At 49.0% G+C, this 15412-nt stretch overlaps 1 protein-coding gene and 1 long non-coding RNA gene across 12 annotated transcripts in view; one reads left to right on the top strand and one right to left on the bottom strand.

Moving 5' to 3' along the window:
- Nucleotides 1-13924, bottom strand: part of SLC39A14 (solute carrier family 39 member 14) — a 71026-nt gene extending 57102 nt beyond the window's left edge. For 8 of the 11 annotated variants that reach the window (XM_077943180.1, XM_077943171.1, XM_077943173.1 and 5 more), the window contains exon 1: nucleotides 13790-13924. The gene's annotated coding sequence lies outside the window, so the exon portion shown is untranslated. Of the gene's footprint in view, nucleotides 1-557; nucleotides 645-13460 lie in introns of all 11 variants that reach the window. The other 3 variants (XM_077943177.1, XM_001106660.5, XM_077943176.1) reach the window with 2 other exon arrangements.
- Nucleotides 9673-12123, top strand: LOC144330737 (uncharacterized). Its single transcript, XR_013397158.1, has 2 exons — nucleotides 9673-10074; nucleotides 10234-12123. It is a non-coding gene; the product is annotated as an uncharacterized LOC144330737 (long non-coding RNA).
- Nucleotides 13925-15412: the final 1488 nt, after the last annotated feature.

Below are 15412 nucleotides of genomic sequence, written 5' to 3'. Positions count from 1 at the left end.
TCCTCCCTACAGACTTTAAACCATCTCTAGGTTACTTACAGTATCGAATACAATGTAAATGGCATGTAATAATTTTTATACTGTGTTTTTTTATTTGTACTCTTTTTAATCATTATATTGTCAGTTTTGTTTCTTTTCTTTTTTTTTTGAGATGGAGTCTCGCTCTGTCATCAGGCTGGAGTACAGTGGCACAACCTTGGCTCACTGCAACCTCTACCTCCCAGGTTCAAGCGATTCTCCTGCCTCAGCCTCCTGAGTAGCTGGGATTGTAGGCGCACGCCACCACGCCCAGCTAATTTTTGTATTTTCAGTAGAGATGGGGTTTCACCATGTTGGCCAGGATGGTCTCGATCTCTTGACCTTGTGATCTGCCCGCCTCAGCCTCCCAAAGTGCTGGGATCACAGGAGTAAGCCACCACGCCTGGCCAGTTTTGTTTCTTTTCTCAAATACTTTCCATCAGTGGTTGAATCCACGGAGACAGAGACTGCGAGCTGACTATACTGCAAAGTGTCTGGATCTTAAGGACACAGGGCCTCTAGCCCAGCCTTCTACCCACCTGGTTTTCAGATCTGTGTCACCATGAGGGGAGCAGATGGCCTGAGGATGGGCCCCAGCCTCCACACAGCCAAACCTGCCTTCTCTCCTAGGTCTAAAAAGAAATCTCTTTTCTTTGGCAGCTCTGTGAACCAGAGTTTAGTAAGCAACTCTTCCCACAATCCTGAATCTAGTGGGTTGAATACTATCCCCTCAAATAACTGTCCACCTGAAATCTCAGAAAGTGACTTTATTTGGAAATACAGATTTTGCAGATAAAATCAGTTAAGGATGTCAAGATGAAATTGTCCTGGATTTAGGATGGGCCCTAAATTCAATGACGTATGTCTTTATAAGAAAAAGGAGAGGGAGATTTGGACATGCAGACATACACCAACAGGGGAAGGTCATGTGAAGACAGAGGCAGAGAAGGGAGTGGTGCAGCCACAAGCCAAGGAACACCAGGAGCCACCAAAAGCTGGGAAAAGAAGGAAGCATTCTCCCCTACAGCTGTCAGAAGGAGTGTGGTCCTGGTGATACCTGCATTTCACACTGCTGGCCTCCAGACCTGTGAGAATACATTTCTGTCGTTTTTAAGCCACCAAGTTTGAGGTAACTTGTCAGGGGAACCATGGGACACAGATCCACGGGTAAACACTTTGGTGCCAGAATTAAGACCTGATCATGTTGAGCTGCAGCTGGCAGAACGCTAAGATAACTCCAGTGACCCTCACTGCTGTGTGTGGGCGGAACCCATCAATATGAGACATCACTCCTGGGATCATGGCACACTGTGTAGCAAAAGCGAGTCTGCAGGTATTTGCCGACCACATTAGTCGACGTGAGACAGGGAAATTACCCTGAGTGGGCCAGAACGAAGCTGGTGAGCCCTTACAAGGATGGCTCCTCTTGGCAAAAAGAACTGAAGTGTGAGCAGGACTCCATGTGGGAGAAAGGCTGTGTCACCGGCGATGGAGGGGACCACATGGAAAGGAAATTCGGGGGCCTCTAGGAACTGAGAGTGGCCCCTGACTGGCAGTCAGCAATGGAAAATAGGGGTGAGGGGGCAGGGGACCTCAGTCCTATAGCCACAAGGAGCTGAATTTTCCACAACCATATGAGCCTGGCAGAGGCCCTGAAACTCCAGCTGACACTCTAAGTTTAGTCTTCTAGGACCCCCGGCAAAGGAGCCAGTCATGCAATGCTCGGCCTTCTGGCCTACAGAATTGTGAAATGCTAAATGGGTGTTGTTTTAAGCCACTATGTGTGTCATACTAATACGCTTGCCTGCTCTGATAGACCTCCACTCTCCAGAGCAGTGAAGTGACAAGTTCTGGTCACAGGTGGCAAGGCCAGGCAGCATGGGTCTCTGCACTCCGTCCTATTCCAGTTTACTTCCAATTAATCCGTTCTACTGACACATGCCTACCAAGAGCGGGTGGTAGGTAAATGAGTGGTAGCGGTTTCTGATCTTGGACCGGGCAGGCTTTATAGCTTCTAACATTAGGCTACAGTTCTCATCTTACAAAGAATTCTAAAGCTAGGAACTGGATGGGAGTATTGTTTAAGACAAATACAATTGGCAAGAGAGTTGTGAACTGTAGAGAGGGACAGTGTAGCCGAGTAGGCACAGATCCAAATGGGGTATTCAGCAGGTAAGCCACTGATCAAGCACTCAGTACATCCTAGTGCAGCTCTGCGTGCAGAATCACAGAGTATTTAAAATCAGAAACATTCAGCCGGGTGCGGTGCTTCACGCCTGTAATCCCAGCACTTTGGGAGGCCAAGGCGGCAGATCACTTGAGGTTGGGAATTGGAGACCAGCCTGACCAACATGGAGAAACCTTGTCTCTATTAAAAAATATAAAATTAGCCGGGCGTGGTGGCGCAAGCCTCTAATCCCAGCTACTCGGGAGGCTGAGGCAGGAGAATCACTTGAACCTGGGAGGCGGAGGTTGCGGTGAGCTGAGATCGCGCCATTGAACTCCAGCCTGGGCAACAAAGAGTGAAACGTGAAACTCCGTCTCAAAAAAAAAAATAAATAAATAAATAAAATAAAATAAAATCAGAAACACCTCTGCCTCCAGATGTTACTATCTGAAAGGTGAGTTGAGTCAAATACTCTACAGTCCACACGTGCAAATGTGTGTTAATCAGGGCCACGATAATAGGAGCAAAACCAGTGGAAAATAACCTTCATCCCAGCTAAGAAAATGGCTGAAAGGGTTTCTCACTGTTGGAGAAAGAAGTCATAATGAAAAGGGAAAGACTAAAATAAAATGAAATTTGTAAGGTTAGATCAGAATAAGAGGTATCAGTACAAACTTGTATTTTGTAGCATACATGTATACAGATAGGTGCTGAATAATCTGTTTCCTAGCTTTGTCTGCTAAGAGGACCTATTAGCAATGATAACTCCTGTAGCAATGAACACCCCTAGCAACCAGACCTTGGTTTCTAAACAGCGTTCTCCAATAAAGGAAACCAGACTCCGTGGACAAGTGCCTGACTGTAGGGCTGGGGCAGCAAAGTCACAAGATGAGCCTGGACTATTTTATAGTAAAGGAAATTAAGGAAACACTGAAAAGCAAAAAAAGACAGGGGCTTACCAGAAGCACACAGGAGACAACTGGAAGGAGCTCCTAAAATGGTCAAAGCGAGAACAATTTGAGCCGCAAAAAGTATTATTCAACTTTCACCCATAGAACAAAATCTGATTATGAATAATCAAATGCATGAATAAATGGGGAAGCAGGGCCAGCTCTTGCTTACAAAGAATTCCAATAAATAAATGTACAAGAGGGAAACAGAGAATCATCAGGCAAACATCACAGTAATCATTGTTGCAAGCAGGGTCTACAGATGGATGCTAAAATTAGGGGATGAAAGTACAAGGAGAAACAGGATTTGCATAGTCTCAAAGTATCTCCTGAAACTACAAAGGGAAAGAAAGATAACTTTTTCAGTTTACCCATTCGGGTTTTTTTTGTTTTTTGGGTTTTTTTTTGAGACATTGTCTCACTCTGTTGCCCAGGCTGGAGTGCAGTGGCTCCATCTCAGCTCACTGCAACCTCTGCCTCCCGGGTTCAAGCGATTCTCCTGTCTCAGCCTCCCAAGTAGCTGCAATTACAGGTGCATTGACGTCACCATGCCTGACTAATTTTTATATTTTTAGTAGAAACTGGGTTTCACCATGTTGGCTAGGCTGGTCTTGAACTCCCAACCTCAGCCTTTGCCCACCTCAGCCTCCCAAAATGCTAGGATTACAGGTGTGAGCCACCGTGTCTGGCCCCATTCAGTTTTTGTAAAACAACAACAAAAAACCCACCTTTTTTCAGTGTGGAAATCAAGCAGACACCAACCAAGTAATCCAGATAAATATCACCAGTAAAAAAATACTCTGACATGGCCGGGTGCAGTGACTCATGCCTATAACCCCAACACTTTGGGAGGCTGAGATGGGTGGATCACTTGGGCTCAGGAGTTCAAGACCAGCCTGGACAACATGGTGAAACCCTGTCTCTACTGAAAATACAAAAAAAAAAAAAAAAAAAAAGTCAGGTGTGGGTGGCTCATACCTGTAATCCCAGCTACTTGGGAGGCTGAGGCAGAGAATCGCTTGAACCTGGGAGGTGGAGGCTGCAGTGAGCCGAGATCGCACCACTGCACTTCAGCCTGGGCACAGAGTGAGACCCTGTCTCAAAATTAAAAAAAAAAAAGAAAAAAACCCCGTGACATTATGAATACCTCAAAAAGATGCAACATCACTTTGTGTTCCAACATTCTAGCAAGAAAAGAGGGAGAGACTGCCACGGACTGCAACAGCCTAAGGAGAAATAACTAAACAGTGTGGGATCCCAGATCAGATTCTAGAAACAGCAAAAGGATATTAGTGAAAATATTGGTGACATTTAAATAAGGCCTGCGGTTTAGTTAAGAGTGTTATGCCAATGTTGATTTCCTGCTCCTGATTATATAATTATACTCTGGGGTGAGGAATATAAAGGAATTCTGCTGTATTTTTGCAACTCTTCTGCACATCTAAAACTAGTTCAAAATAAAAGTTTAAAATAAAAGGAAATGGGCCAGGCGCAGTGGCTCAAGCCTGTAATCCCAGCACTTTGGGAGGCCGAGACGGGCGGATCACGAGGTCAGGAGATCGAGACCATTCTGGCTAACACAGTGAAACCCCGTCTCTACTAAAAATACAAAAACTTAGCCGGGCGAGGTGGCAGGCGCCTGTAGTCCCAGCTACTCGGGAGGCTGAGGCAGGAGAATGGCGTAAACCTGGGAGGCGGAGCTTGCAGTGAGCTGAGATCCGGCCACTGCACTCCAGCCTGGGTGACAGAGCGAGACTCCGTCTCAAAAAAATAAAAAATAAATAAATAAATAAATAAAAAATAAATAAAAGGAAATGGTTAAGCAAACTAAGATACAGCCATGGCCGGGCACGGTGGCTCACTCCTGTAATCCCAAAACTTTGGGAAGCCAAGGCGGGTAGATCACTTGAGGTGGAGTTTGAGACCAGTCTGGTCAACATGGCGAAACCCCACCTCTACTAAAAATACAAAAATTAGCTGGGCATGGTGACGCATGCCTGTAATCCCAGCTACTAGGGGGCGCTGAGGCAGGAGAATTGCTTGAACCTGGGAGGCAGAGGTTGCAGTGAGCCAAGATCGGCCATTGCACTCTAGCCTGGGCAACAGAGTGACACTCCGTCTCGAAAAAAAAAAAAAAAAGATACAGTCATAAGACAGACTAAACACTTAGGAAGAAATTTTGATGTCAAGGTAAGATGGGGGTAGACAGCCATTCCCCCACCCCCCACAAAAAAAAAAAAAAAAAAACTGTAGGAAAACATGCCAATATGAAAACAGAGACTGGAGCAGGATTATCGACTCTTCCCAAAATATTTTTTTGCACTTTACAATATGCATGCATTACTTCTGATAATCAGAAGAAAATAAAGTTGACAAAAATACCAAACAATTGTTTGGTGGAATTCTGTGTATAGTTAGTCACATCTATTACAGTTTCTGGGAGAGACTTTTAAGGGCTGTGTTCAAACTGGAGGCTGCTCCATGCTTCTGAGGGCTGAGGAAGACGGCAGGAGGCTGGAGGAAGTGGACCGGTACAGAGGACAGGGACGTGGGGCCATGGAGTTGCTCCAGATAAGAGCAGGCTGGCCAGGCGCAGTGGCTCACGCCTGTAATCCCAGCACTCTGGGAGACCAAGGTGGGTGGATCACTTGAAGTCAGGAGTTCAAGACCAGCCTGGCCAACATGGTGAAACCCCATCTCTACTAAAAATACAAAAATTAGCCAGGCATGGTGGTGTGCACCTGGAGTCCCAGCTACCTGGGAGGCTGAGGTGGGAGAATTGCTTGAGCTCAGGAGGGGAGGTTTCAGGGAACTGAGATCGTATCACTGCACTCCAGCCTGGGCAACAGAATGAGACCCTGTCTCAAAAAAAAAAAAAAAAAAAAAAAAAAAAAAAGAGCAGGCTGGCAGGCTGCACCCCAAGACAGAGAGGGCTGCTGGCAAGTCTCTGATATGGAAACAGCTCTGAGTTCCAAGAGAACACTCGTACCTTAGACCCGTGAGCCATTCAAGACTCCTAGACCCAACGTACATTTCCAGCCACCTAACCTGCTGCTCCCTCTTATCAGCAACCCTGGGCCACGTGCACCATCCCACCGGCATTCACGCATTCACACGGCTCTCCTTACCAGGATCCTGCTCTCTCTCCCCCTTCCTAGCTTTCAAGATGTGGCTCCATCCCTCCCCAGGAAGCCTTCTCTGTCAGCTCCTGCCACTCCCTCCTCTGGCCTCACCAAGTACCTCTCCTCTGTTCCACTTGCTGCAACTTCAGGAAGGCCATCCTGCATCTGACTTTCCACACGTGCACAGCTCCTCACACATTTCACAAGCATCTCGGGAATGGAGACAGTACTTAGCAGCTCTCTTAGCTGACCGCCACTGGACTGCTCAAGGCCCCCAGGTCTCCAGTCCCTCCCTGCAGCCAACAGGCCCCTCACCAGGTGGCCAACCTCCCCTCCTACCCCACCACCTGCTGTCACCATTGAAGGTTTCCATGCCAACAGCCAGCTGTGCCTATTCTCAAACCTCTTTAGGCAGGTTCTATTTATTTAAATGGTTATGATTTATTTAAATAACAACTGAGGGCTGGGCCCGGTGGCTCATGCCTTTAATCCCAGCACTTTGGGAAGCCAAGACCAGCGGATCATTTGAGCTCAGGAGTTCGAGACCAGCCTGGCCACCATGGCAAAACCCCATCTCTACTAAAAATACAAAAAATTAGCTGGGCGTGGTGGTGCATGCCTGTAATCCCAGCTACTTAAGAGGCTGAGGCAGGAGAATGACTTGAACCTGGGAGGTAGAAGATGCAGTGAGATTGCACCACTGCACTCCAGCCTGGGTGAGAGAAAGAGACTCCGCCTTGGAAAAAAAAAAAAACAAAACAAGAAAACAAAAACAAAAAACCCCATAAAATAAATACAAAGAAAAATGTCTGATATCTGAGAAAATTAAGCTAAGTGATCTAGAACAGTGATTCTGAAATTACTGTCTTATATTTTGACACCTGGGGTCCCTGAGGTAAAAGACTATTTTTATTCTTCTTTTTTTTTTTTTGAGACGGAGTCTCACTCTGTAGCCCAGGCTGGAGCGCAGTGGCGAGATCTCTGCTCACTGCAAGCTCCGCCTCCCAGGTTCACGCCATTCTCCTGCCTCAGCCTCCCGAGTAGCTGGGGCTACAGGCTCCAGCCACCACACCCGGCTAATTTTTTTGTGTTTTTAGTAGAGACAGGGTTTCACCGTGTCAGCCAGGATGGTCTCGATCTCCTGACCTTGTGCTCTGCCCGCCTCGGCCTCCCAAAGTACTGGGATTACAGGCGTGAGCCACCGCGACCCGCCAAAAGACTATTTTTATTCTAATATACAGAAATTAAAAGCTTTTCACTCTCACTTTTCAGAAGCCACATGAAATGTGACATGTACCTGTGTCATCTTGAGTTTTTGAGAAATTTCTAAGGTAGAAGTTTAGGGTATAATATATAGGTGTTCTCAGAGATTAGCTTGATTTGTTCTCAGAACTTTTAACTGACTTCTTAACAGCAAATTTAAGTTACACCTATTATAATCTGTTATCTCATTATCATCCAATAATAATTATTTCAAAATCCTGAAATTTCTAAAAATATGCTAACAAGGCCATTCTTTTGACTACTTTATTTTGGAAAATATAGTTATTTTTCATGAAACTTTTTTTTTGAGACGGAGTCTTGCTCTGTCACCAGGCTGGAGTGCAGTGGCACGATCTTGGCTCACTGCAACCTCTGCCTCCCTGGTTCAAGAGAGTCTCCTGCCTCAGCCTCCACAGTAGCTAGGACTATAGGCATGCGCCACCACGTCCAGCTAATTTTTTGTATTTTTAGTAGAGAAGGGGTTTCACCATGTTGACCAGGACAGTTGCGATCTCTTGACCTTGTGATCCGCCCACCTCAGCCTTCCAAAGTGCTGGGATTACAGGTGTGAGCCACCAGGCTCGTTCGAAACATTTTTTTTTTATGTTAATGTGTAATAGCCTTATTTTTGCTTTTTTAAATGAATAAATAACTATTTTAAAATTTCTCAGTTTTGAGGCTGAGGCAGAAGAATCGCTTGAAGCCAGAGTTTAAGACTAGCTTGGGTAACATAGTAAGACCATGTCTCAAAAAAAAAATTTTTTTTTCTTAGTTTTAATTTTTAATATACTATCAATAAAGATAGCCACTTATACAAAAGACAATGTAAGGGGTCCTAGCATCAAAAAGTTTGAGAATTACTAATCTAGAAAGACTTGTTGCAAATGGAAAAATAATAAAAAGCTGAAATTAAATTAGGTATGTACATAAAAGCAGTAACTGGATTCTGAACATGGCTGTTTTGCAAATCTCCTGTCTTCGCTTTATTTCTTTATTTAGTGAAAGTTAATTAACAGATTTAACCTTTTACCCAGCAATCCTATTTCACAGATGTATTCTGCAAACATTAAGTGCAGACAGGGTGATATGTGTGTTGGTTAAAAAAAGATTATACTTCCATACTATGGAATACTACACAGCTATGACAGAGAATGCTAAAAGCATTCTATATGCTGATATGGAAAAAAATCTTAATATTGTTGCTAGGTGAAAAAAGCAAGGTGCTGAATGATGTTTAAAATGCTACCTTGGAGCATTTATTGAAAAGCTGGGGGAAGACAAGATTTTGCTATTTTTTACCGTTTTGATTTTTCAACTATGTGAATACGGAGCCTAGTAGGAAAAAAATTTAATGAAAGGAAGGAAATGGGAAATTACAGGTAATACGTTTAAGTATGATTTTTATATACCAACAATTTCTAAGTAGTCTAAATAAGGGATCTAAAGACTCAAAGGAAAGGACTTGGCCCTAAATCAAAGTTTTGGTGAATAAAAATACATACATGTTTTAAAGATAAAATAAAGGTGCCGGGCGCAAGTGGCTCACACCTGTAATCCCAGCACTTTGGGAGGCTGAGGCGGGCAGATCACAAAGTCAGGAGTTCGAGACTAGCCTGGCCAGCGTGGTGAAACCCTATCTCTACTAAAAATACAAAAATTAGCCAGGTGTGGTGGTGGGCGCCTGTAATCCTAGCTACTCGCTTGAACCTGGGAGGCAGAGGTTGCAGTAGGCCAAGATCACGCCACTGCACTCCAGCCTGGGCAACAGAGCAAGGTTCCGTCTCAAAAAAAAAAAAAAAATATATATATATATATATATATATATATGTGATTTGGCCGGGCACAGTGGCTCACGCCTGTTAATCCCAGCACTTTGGGAGGCCGAGCTAGGTGGATCACAAGGTCAGGAGTTCAAGATCAGCCTGGCCAACATGGTGAAACTCTGTCTCTACTAAAAATACAAAAATTAGCCAGGCCTGGTGGCAGGTGCCTGTGATCCCAGCTACTCCGGAGGCTGGGGCAGAGAACTGCTTGAACCCGGGAGGCGGAGGTTGCAGTGCGTTGATCGTACCACTGTACTCCAGCCTGGGCGATAGAGTGAGACTCCATCTCTAAAATAAAATAAAATAAATTTTAAAAATGATTTAAAACATGTATTTTTTTTTTAGATTCCCAACTTTTATCTGATTTTTTTTATTAACTACTAATACTGAGTGCACTGCCTAAGAGGGCCATTAGGAACTCGGTGGTAATAAATGTAGGACAGTCACCGTCTCATTCCACCAAGCTCCAAGATGCTCCGGGGCCTGCCCTTTGAGGGAGGTTAGGAGTTCTAACAACAGCCCGATCTCCAGTTGCCAAGGTGGGGAATTCAGTTTCCCATGGTTGGGCACTCTTTGCTCCCTTGGGCAGGCCAATTCTGTGGCTTCCCCAGCCTCTTCTCCTTATGCAGGTCAGAGCGCCCAGCCTCTGCATCTCTGCCTCTGCCAGGCCCAACCAGGGGCCGCCTCTAAGAGGTTTAATGCCCATGGTAAGGGGGTGGGGGAACAAGACAGTGGGGCTTCATGATCCTGTGTCCTAGGGGCTGTCCTCCTGTCCCCTAGGTGGGCATGAGGCCCTGGCTGGCGACAGTCGAGGGGGCGGACTCTGGACTCCTTATCTCCTGGCATTCCACCAGCCTGCCAGTCGGGAGGTCGGAGAAGCCCCACTGCAGACACACGGTGAGTCCTGGCTGGGCTGAGCAGCAGGCCCCTTCCCTGCTCACTCCCCAGCCTCCCGTGTCTCCAGGGAGTCTGGAAAGACAGACACTTCTCCAGAAGAAACTAACACCCCCTCCCTCAATAAGCGCAGGGACAAATGTCCCCTTCCTCTTCTAGTTTCCAAGTAAAGACTGGAGGTGTCAGCAATTTCATAATCACATTTAGGATCAAAAATAGAACCCTTCTTTGGTCTTCTCCATCAAGTCTCTTGGCCACTGGTAACCATGTGACTCGGGTACACCAATTCACCTCCCTGGATCCCGTTTCATTCACTGTAAAATAATGGGGCCGGACTCCAAGATCACCAAAGCCCCCCGGTCAACATTCCATGGTTCTGTGGCTCAACAACATGGCGGAGCGTTACCTTCGCCAAGTCAGGGCAGGCCATTATCCTGACATAGTGGGGACAGGGAGGTCCTGGTTCCCAGGCACACACAATCTATTCACAACACTACTGTGTAAACCCCACGATTCTGCAAATATTAAACAGGGATTGAGGTTCCTCTTGGAACAGTGCAGGGTGTGAGCAGGTAAGGAAGGAGGAAGAAGGTAAGCAGGGTTTAAAAACAGAACCAGTCTTGTGAGTGATATGTACCCTACACACACACACATGTGCACACACATGCACACACACACAAGCACACATGCACCACCCAGGCACACGAAGGCATTGTTACTCCTTCCTGGCCACATGAGCCCAGAGAAGGAGCATTTCTTCTCCGAAGAAATCAGAGTAGCTCCCAGAAATAAAGGTAGAAAGAAGTTTGTTTTCCGTAAGATTGCCCAATTGATCTGTGGGACAATCCCTGGCAGGCCACAGAAAAGCGGCCTTCCCAGAAGGGCAGGGAAATTGCATCCATGTTGCCAAGGAAGAGATGAATCAACCCTATGCCTGGGCTCACACCATTCCTACAACCCAACCCAACTGTCAGCTTCTGGCACCCCTAAATAACCCACTCCACCCCACAAAAATTATGACGATGAGAACGATGACAAGCCCTCTACTATGTTCCAGGCAAAATCACGACATCCTGCAAGCCAGTGAGAACAGAAGTTAAGAAATTTCTCACTGCTGGAGAGTGACGGGGCCAGGATTTGAACAGAGACCTACCTATCACGAGCACAACCGTGTCTAGCACAGCGCTCACTCTCTGAACTGAATTGTGCAGAGCACAGAAGCGTCTCTTGTGTTGTTATCTTGTTCCCCATCCACGGATGCTGTTTCTCCCCAAGAGTCTGCATTGGAAGGGTGGGGGCCAGGCCGTCTGCATGCACCCACCACGGTGGCCACTGCTGAGCCCAAAACAGACCAGGCACTGTACATCCACAGGCTGAGTCCCAGAGCCCAAAATTCTCACTCTGGCCTAAATTACAAGGCCAATGATGCAGCTGCCCCAGCCCCCAAGTTCTCAGGTCAGCCTCTGCACTGGCTGGCCAGCTGTCAGTCAACACCTGGATCGTATCTCCCCCTCAGCACTGCCCTCTCTCAAGGCCCCAGAGGCCAGATGAGTAAAAAATGATAAATTAAGCAAGAACTTGCTTTGGACTGGCCGTTTGGGAAGACAGTATCCAGAGGATCCCCTTCCACTGTCTGGTGCCCTCTAGTCTTACCTGCAAACCAATTCCGCAGGAGGACCACTAGCCTATCTCCTGGCTACCACACAGGTGATGGAAAACTCACCTCTCTGAGCCTCCACCAGGAAAAGGAACATGTGGCTTTTTTTTGTTTGTTTGTTTTGAGACGGAGTCTCGCTTTGTCGCCCAGGCTGGAGTGCAGTGGCGCGATCTCGGCTCACTGCAAGCTCCGCCTCCCGGGTTCACGCCATTCTCCTGCCTCAGCCTCCGAGTAGCTGGGACTACAGGCGTGCACCACCACGCCCGGCTAATTTTTTGTATTTTTAGTAGAGATGGGGTTTCACCGTGTTAGCCAGGATGGTCTCGATCTCCTGACCTCGTGATCTGCCCGCCTCCGCCTCCCAAAGTGCTGGGATTACAGGCGTGAGCCACCGCGCCCAGCCGAACATGTGGCTTTTAATTCCAGCTGCTAAGTTATGATTCTGAACATCCCTTATGTAGCTTTACCAAGGATGCAAGTTCTTGTCCATATTTAGGGCTTGTGTTTTAAGAGGTAAGGATAGGCCCGGTGTGGTGGCTCACGGACACCTGTAATCCCAGCACTTTGGGAGGCTGAGACGGGCGGATCACCTGAGGTCAGGAGATCGAGACCATCCTGGCTAACACGGTGAAACACCGTCTCTACTAAAAATACAAAAAATTAGCCGGGCCTATTGGCAGGCGCCTGTAGTCCCAGCTACTCAGGAGGCTGAGGCAGGAGAATGGCTTGAACCTGGGAGGCGGAGGTTGCAGTGAGCCCATATCCCGCCACTGCACTCTAGCCTGGGCGACAGAGTGAGCCTCTGTCTCCAAAAAAAAAAAAAAAAAAAAAAGGGTAAGGGTTACCGAATTGTATATGCTGTGGATAAGGTGATCTAGTCTGACCGTGGTACTGGCCTGACCCTCTCAAGGTCACAGGGCCGGTTAAGTGCAGAGCAGGGACAGAGGCCAGGGCTAACTCCCAGGCCACTCCTCGGCAGGAGCACAGCCGTCCCAATGGCCTGGGGCTCCTAGGGGAGGGCCACTAAAGACATAAACCCAAACCAGGCTTGCTCCAGGAAGGGTCAGGTCAAAGCTGCTCCTACCCCCACGCTTCCATTCGGGCCACAAGAGAGCACTTGGCCACTCCCCAAATCGTGTCCGGAGTCCTCCTCCACAGCCTAGCCCTTTAACTGTTTAGAGAAGCCTCTCTTTGGAGCCCAGGCCCTGGCAAGCACCAGATCCTCAAAAGTGAACCCCCAGTCTAGAGCTGAGGAAATCTTCCCGGCTCAACTGGACCTCAGGATCAGATGATGAAACTGCTCGGATGGCGACTTTGTCCCACTGCCCTCACCCACCAAGAGGGGGCAGCCTGAACCCGACCACCTAACTTGGTCATTAAGGACCAAAAATAGCCAGAAAGCCATCCTCGCGGGCAAGCCAGATTGGAGATTCGCTCAGCCGGAAGATTGAGTACATGTATCTTCGGGGGGAGATGGACCGGAGGGGGCCCGGGGGACGCAGCTCCTGAAAAGCAAAGTCCAGATCCCAGAGCCCCATGGAGCGGCCCCTCGGATTGGCCACCTACTGTCTGCGTTCTGCGTCCGTGTCCGCGCGGGGGCTCCGGGAGCCGGGCTCAGCCTTCGGCGCGGCGACCCACGCTCTGAGCACCCTTCTGCGGCTCCAGCATCCTGCACCCTCCAGGCGGACGGGCCGCGCCTTGACCTCTCCCCTTGCCAGCGCGGCACCAGAGCCAGGTGTAGCCTCCACCCAGCAGTCCGGGCGTGCGCCGGTGCCCCGGAGCGGTGCCCTGTCCTCGGCGCAGCGCTGTCCCCGCCCCCACCCGCTGCCCCAGCCTGGGGCGCGCGGCTCCTCAGCCGCTGCCCATCTCGCGGCCCCTCTCATCCACGCCCTCACCTGGCGCTCGGAGGCGGCCCCGGCCCCACGCAGCCTCACCGCAAGGTCCCGGGCGGCCGGCGGCGGCTGGAGAAGCAGCTCAGCCCGTGCGTCCGCGTAGACACGCGCGCCAACCCCCCTCCGTGCGTCCGGGCCGCAGCACCGCGCGCATGCCCGGCTATATACCCGGCGCGTCAGCGACCGGACCCGCCCCCGACCCGCCCCCGACCCGCCCCGCTCGCCCCGGGGCTGCCACGTGGGGCCGGCAGACCCGGGACCTGGCCAGCCTGCGCCCTCCTGCGCCTCGCGGCCCTGGCTGTGGTAGGCGCCCGCTCCCACCCTCCATCCGGCCGTGACTCGCGAGGACCTCTGACTCCTCCTGCCTCCGGAAACCTCCCGTGAAGACCTGCTCCCCGGGCGCGGGAAGCTCTCACCGCCTAGCCTCCACCCCGCTCCCCGAGGAGTCGAGTCCTTACCCACTCGATTTGAATGTGCATTTTACCACTTTTGGTTCATCTCAAAAGCTTTTCTCTTCCCTCCCCAGTTCGGAAAGGTACTCCAGAAGGGGACGCGCCCTTAGACGATGGTTCTTCTGCATATTTCCACCAGCCAAAGGAACCAAAATTTCCTGGTCGAATTCCAAATAAACCATATTACATTCACTTTTCAGACTTGATGCCGCACCGCTTCCCACAATGATCAGACGCCTAAAGAACCCTACTAACCCAAAGTTGGGAGAAATGTTAATTGGGTGAAGAATGTCCAAGGAGACTCTTCCATTGTGGGACATCTCATTGAGATGTATATCAGGCCTGAGAAATGCAGATTTCTTGAGAAAATAAACCACTCTTTCGACTCCCATTGTTTCTGTTCTGCAGGACATCAGGACTATTTCCTCTATGAGCTGAGCCAGCTGCCACCTGGGCCTTTCGGGGCTCGGAGGAAGGGCTTTCTAGCCCAACTGTCGCGGCTTAGTACTCGATCTGGGCTGGGCGCGGTGGCTCACGCCTGTAATCCCAGCACTTTGGGAGGCCGAGACGGGCGGATCACGAGGTCAGGAGATCGAGACCATCCTGGCTAGCACAGTGAAACCCCGTCTCTACTAAAAAATACAAAAAAATTAGCCGGGCGAGGTGGCGGGCGCCTGTAGTCCCAGCTACTCGGGAGGCTGAGGCAGGAGAATGGCGTGAACCTGGGAGGCGGAGCTTGCAGTGAGCTGAGATCCGGCCACTGTACTCCAGCCTGGGCGACAGAGCGAGACTCCGTCTCAAAAAAAAAAAAAAAAAAAAGTACTCGATCTGCTCCTAGCACAGTGACTGATCCCCAGACGGCACTAGCTCTCTCTGAATTTGCGCAGGGAAGGGGGCCACATCCCACTCTCTGCAGGTCTTGCGGGGAGGACCCCCGTGATGGCGGCGCTAAGGAGGAAAGGAAAGCAGACAGTCGCTGGAGCCGGTGGCAAGAACTCAGCAGCTTGCTCTTCGCCAGGCCAGAGGGGGTCAGATTCTTCATGTTACTTTTAAAGAGTCTAGCTGGGCCCCGGGCGTTTCTAAAATTCGATTATCCTCACCCCGTAATTACAGTGCTGCAGTGGGTATGGGGGCAGCGGTGATATTCCTCTCATTTATTTTCCAAGTGATTTCA

This window comes from Macaca mulatta, chromosome 8 (assembly GCF_049350105.2).
Source record: "Macaca mulatta isolate MMU2019108-1 chromosome 8, T2T-MMU8v2.0, whole genome shotgun sequence".
In the NCBI taxonomy this organism is placed as follows: domain Eukaryota; kingdom Metazoa; phylum Chordata; class Mammalia; order Primates; family Cercopithecidae; genus Macaca; species Macaca mulatta.
The sequence above is the reverse complement of the archived record's forward strand: the minus strand, read 5'-3'. Positions and strand labels throughout refer to the sequence as shown.